We start from the raw sequence: 6,197 nt of genomic DNA on the forward strand, positions 1-6,197 counted from the left end.
AAACTTGTGATAAATGATCTCCTTAAGTACAATTAGAGTTTAGATAGAGATTAAATATTGAATGAGCTAGTTTATATGCTATACTGCACCTGTCTCATGTACACTTAGCTGCTTAAATGCATAAAAACAGCATAGCTTACTGGATTATCTAATCAGGATGCACAATACATATGGCTTGCCCCAAACTAAGAGACTGTTGAGTCAAATTGCATAAGTACCAGGAAGTCTTCTTGAACTGATAGCACTTCTTAATTTTCACTGCCTTTTTTTCTCCCATGAATGAGCCAAAACATCTATTTTGCAGACTCCATTTGATTTCGAGTTTTTGCTGAAAGGATTTTTCTTCTTCGTATCAGAATATAGCTTCCTCTATAGATCTTCCATTATTCTTTTCAAGATCAAATTTTTTTAAGATCATAGTTCCAAGGTTTTGAACCTTTTAGATTTGCTTTCAAATTGCTTGAGATTATAAATCTAAGCTAACTTTGGATGTACTAAACCTTCACTTACATAATGCTCAGATCTTTTGCTGGCCATTTCAATTCATTTCACTTTTATGTTAAGACTGTCAGTGATAATCACACTCCAACACTAACTATAGCTAGAATAGCTCTGGTAGTGACTTAAATAGGTAATTACAAAAGGTAGGCAAGAATAACTATAGGCTATAGCTAAGGCTTAATAGCGAGAGATAATGATGTGTAGGCTAGGCCATAAAGCCTGCAAATTCACCAGCCTGGAAATGAGCTCAAAGCCAGGCTCAGAGTGTATTCAATTTAAGTCAAGCTCAATTCTGGCTTAAAAGCTCAGGCTTGGATTAGGCTTGGGTGCACTGGCTCTGGTACTATTTTCTGAGTTCAGAATAAAGTGAGAGCAATCTAACATACAGTGGCCACCAAAAATAACACACAAGACTACAAAAAGGTGTTAAAATCCTCTTGTATCTCCATAACTGCTGTAGCTAGCTAGCTAATGTATATATCAATTTTACATTAGATTACTAGTAGCATCTTTCTGAGGTGTCAGTTTGATGCAAGTATTAAAAGAAATAGTGAAAATGGCTAGAAAAAAAATATATATATTTCGAAAATCACAGAAAAATATAGACTATAAAGTGAAATATGCTTGAATTCAAGTAAGATTCTATACTATGTGATGCTACTCTAATAAATTTATAGTACAGCATCCAGTTCAAATAGCTAAGCTGTGAAAACAGTTACACTGATATGATTTATTCATGAAATTAAAATATTTATATCTCCACAGCACCCGGAAATAGAGATACAAGATTCAGTGTACAGGATGATATTTACTAGCAAACACATGTTGTATCTTGCTGTTTACATCCCAGCTGTTAGTGATGTCTATAAGATACAAACATACACCTCTTTATTTTGTAGTAAATAGATATGTGCCCACAGCTCAGCTATCTGAACTAAATGTTAAGCAATAAATTTGTTAGAGTAGCATCACATAGTATACAATTTTACTTGGACCCAAGCATATTTTACTTAACTGTCTATATTATTCTGTGATTTTTGCAATATACATTTATTTTCTAGCCATTTTCACCACATTTTTTCTGACACCTAGTGCTTGCATCAAACTGACATCTCAAAAAAATACTACTAGTAACCTAGTGTAAGATTGATATATACATTGTCTAGCTAGCTATAGCAGTCATAAAAATACAGAGAGATTTTGACACCTCTTTGTAGTCTTGTGCATTATTTTTGGCGGCCATTGTATTCATACAAGACAAAATATGAATATTCTAAACTCAACAGTTCTTGCTGAGCATAATTTTGCACTATTGTTTAGTGTCTGCTATAGGTGCACACTTATAGACTTTGTTGCAATTTAACTTGTTCTGCAACTGTAGGCCTTCTGGAGGTTATAATTTGATGAGTACATGTAGTATTTATCTACTACACCCAAATATACTCTTCTTTAATAGCACCAGCATCTGGAAAAACCTAGTGTGTAGATTTAACAGTAATTAGCAGTAGTGGGTGCTCTTTCAAAATTCATAAGATATTATTTTATTCTTGCTTTGTTAGATGAGAGGTAATTAGCTAAATGAGTTCAGTTAACACACTGTATATGTTAGATACAGGGACTGCATCTTATATCAGCTAATTTGTTTCCTCTTCATTTGTACAAAAGTTTTAGTTTGTTAAATATGTTAATTAGTTTACTGTTTGTTATAAAAATGTTAAAACTGTTATTTCATTCTCTGAATACTAATCTAAAGTTCTTATTATTTTATTTTTGTTAGCTGTATACTGAATTTGCTAAATTGTTCTATAAGTGTTAATCATGAGTTCTTTGTATACTATTTGTGTTAAAAGTACATTATATTTGCTAATCTGTTCTTAGAATACTATTTATACACTTTTTGCATACTCTTCTTGTTAGCTATATATTTAATCTGCCAAGCAGTTTACTATCTGTTATTGTTATACTATGAATGTTAATCTATTCTCAATATATTAGCTGCAAGTTCTTTGTATACTATTCTTGTTAGCTACACATTATATATGCTCAATAAATTATTGCTTATTATTAATATAATCCAATATTAATTTATTCTTTCAATATTAATCATCAGTCTTTTGCATATTATATTTGTTAGCTATATATTATTTACAATTATTAGTATACTATTAGTACTAATTTGCTCTGCAAATATTAGTTGAAAATTTTCACGTTAAATGTATAAAATATTTTCTATTGAAAGAAACATCTAATAGTATATATTATATGCTTCAGCTACTATCAGTGCTTTCTAGAAATAAGTGCATATGTATATTTTTATAATTTAATGAATATAAATATTTTCAGAGCTTAGCTATTTTAATAATGTGTTATATAGTATAGAATTTTGCTAAAATACAGTCATATTTAATCTTGTAAACTATAGTATTTTATAGTTTCTATAATATATACCTATTTTCCAGCCATTTTTGCTACATTTTTTGCGCACTCAGTATGTATATAAAAATAATATCTAAGAAAGATGCTACTAGTATTCTAGTGTAAGAGTATTTTGTAGTATGTATAAAGTTATTTACAGCTTTAATGTTTTTTCTTCTTTTTTACATTGACTACTGTAATAAATTTGCTTTTAACTTGTGCTGATTTTTATTGATTGCTTTTATAGTTATCTATTTCAGTTTTTAATATAATTATTGTATTTGTAGTTCAAAATGATGTAACTACTAATAACATTAGCTAGATAGCATTAGTATTTAAAGTAAGTCATAAAAGTATATATAATTTATAACATTTGATTTAAATGATATCTAATAATAAATCTGTTTTCGAAATATTTTAAGATGATATTTAAGTGCTCAAATATATTCAACCTCTTTAAATATAAATAGATCATTTAAAAAAAGTTTTTATGTTTATATTTCATATTTCGAACTGCTAATGCCAAAGATTGCAGTAATACATTTTATAAATACAAGTGGTAAAATAAAATGCTAGTTTTAGAGCAAAAGGTAATATGTACAGCTTTTAACATCACTAACATATTTTATGAACATAGACTGGCATCTATGTTCTATTGTGACAACAGCAAATAGTTTCTTTTTGCTAAATACGAGACTAATAAGCTATATACAACTGTATTTGTGTTATAGAATGTCATATTTATTTTGCACTTTATTTATTTCTATATGCATACTAACAATATGTTATTTTAACTAGCAGATTCAGTAGCTAAAGCAACGGTTGACAATCCATTGCAAAAGCCACTGTATATATTAAAGGTTGTTATATTAGCAAATGACAGTTGTATCAAATATTGTACATCTAGCATTATATACAAAGGCAACAGTTATATTTAGACCTAGAAGTGTGAATATGTGTTAAACTTCTAGATTGCACTTGGAAATTATTTGTAAGTTGTTAGCTGAGTGTATATAGGAACATTGAAGCATAAAGTTTATGTGAGCTCAATGGCTCAGTGATTAAAGTGTGCATGTTCCAATGGACAGCTTGAAAGTAGTAAGATTGGAGTTCAATTTTCATTGGGTTCATTCATTTTTTTTCTTTTTTTTTAATATTATGCTTGTATATAGCAATCAATATGTTGTATAGCATAAGAAATCTGTATAGAATTAAATTTGAGTTTGGTATATTAATGTTGAAGCGAAGAATACTGAAATAACAGCCTATTAACAAGAAATAACAGCTCGTTAACATCAAATAACAGTTGATAAATGTCAAATGAATAGCTAATGAACAGCTTATGAATAGTTCATTAATGAATTACTGCATTAGTGTTAATTTACTATTAGAAATGTAAGCATAATATGAGAGATCAGTTAATTAATGTTACTATATTAATTAGTGTTAATTAGTACTATATAGTAGTAATTAACATTGTAAGCTTTTTCAGATGGTACTGTGAGAACAGTTTGCCTTTGAATATAATCTTTAACTGCGACAAGCTATTCATGTCACAATTTTGGTGTGTCTTTTATTGTCTCACTGGTGTTAAACTAAAGATGTCCACAGCGTATCACCCACAAACCGATGGCACCTCAGAGTGAACAAACAAAACTATCATACAAGCTCTTTGCTATTATGATCAGTGTAATCAAACTGGCTAGGCCTGCACGCTTCTGCTCATTTAATTCAACTACATGAACACTATGAATGCATCAACTGGCTTCACTTCGTTCTACTTGTGATATGGCTGCTCTTCCAAAATTATCTCCTCACTTACTCAGACTTGCCCACATACCTCTAAATATATCACCATTAATGAACTCATTCATCGCATCGAGATAGGCATTATGAAAGCACAGAACAACCTTTTACTTGTGAAACAACACCAGGCAAAACAGATGAACTGCTATTATGGCACCAAATATGTTTACAAGGTCAGTGATCTCGTTCTTCTGTCCACCTTCCATTGACACTGCAATTATATGCAGTGCAGTGATCACCACATTGCTAAATTCATGTGTTAGTTTGACAGTCTTTACAAAGTTATACAAGCATGGCCCAATTTCTTTGTTTATACTCTTGAACTCTTTTCCTATTTTAACATCTTTTCTACTTTTCATTCTTTTGTCCTGTGCTCTTTTATTTCTAATGATGACTCCTAATTCCCCTCACACGTATGTAGCCAGCCTGATCCTGTCATCTCTGATACTGATGAACATGAGCTACAATTTCCAAATATAATGGAGAAATGTTCTGTTAAAAGTAGCACTTTGGGGGTTAGTTCACTTTCTCACACAAATCTGCCTAACTCTTCAAACTCTTCAATATTTAAGCTACTGACTTAAAACTTGGTCTATATATACTCTTAGTATAGATCTACATATAAAAAATCACTTGATCATATACAGATCAGTTTTGCTTTTTAGCACTGTGTTTTGTGCTTGAGCTGGGGACTTAGACAAATTTCACGGATAGACCATTTTCAAAAGGCACAACATTCAGATAATCTTTATACCATTAGATAGAGCCTGTTAAGAGGGTCCAGAATATGTAAAAACATATGCCAAATTAATTGTTGAAAGGAGTGAACCAAAGAGAACAAAGTGCAAGAAAACATCAAATTAAGCGCTCGATAAGTGCCACAGCACGGTCTGCCTTCTTCATCATTTCTACTCTTTCTCACATATTTTTGCCTATAAATACCATATATTCTAAGGTTCACTATGTGTATGTCACCTATGTTATATAATATGGGAGTAATTTATAGCCATGTTCAATGATAAAGTGCTTGCCACTAGTCTTAAACCTTAGTACATAGTGTTACACAATGAATTGTGGGTTCCATAGTTAACGAAATCATCTGATTATTTTGTGGCGGGGTCTCTATAATACTTTTAACAGGCATGAATATATATAGAAATAGTGCAATTTGTTTGGAATTAACAACAATTGTTCACATGCTTTGCACTCTTAGTACTCTTTACAAAGCAATACTTGGTCATAATTCACAAATATATTCAAGGCACATCTATTACAATATTTGCAAAGTATTATATACCAATATTACTCATACCTGGGCATATAAGTTCATAATACAGCATATAGTCATTATCTTGTACATGAAATTTAATCTTTCCAGCTTCCAGACTCAGTAGCTGTTTTACTCTATTCTGCCACCTCAAAATTTCCATACATATCTTATAGAAATATTTAGTCTCACTATCTGTCATAGTGTC

The sequence above is a fragment of the Phanerochaete carnosa genome, assembly GCF_000300595.1.
Source record: "Phanerochaete carnosa HHB-10118-sp unplaced genomic scaffold PHACAscaffold_1, whole genome shotgun sequence".
NCBI classification, from domain to species: Eukaryota; Fungi; Basidiomycota; class Agaricomycetes; order Polyporales; family Phanerochaetaceae; genus Phanerochaete; species Phanerochaete carnosa.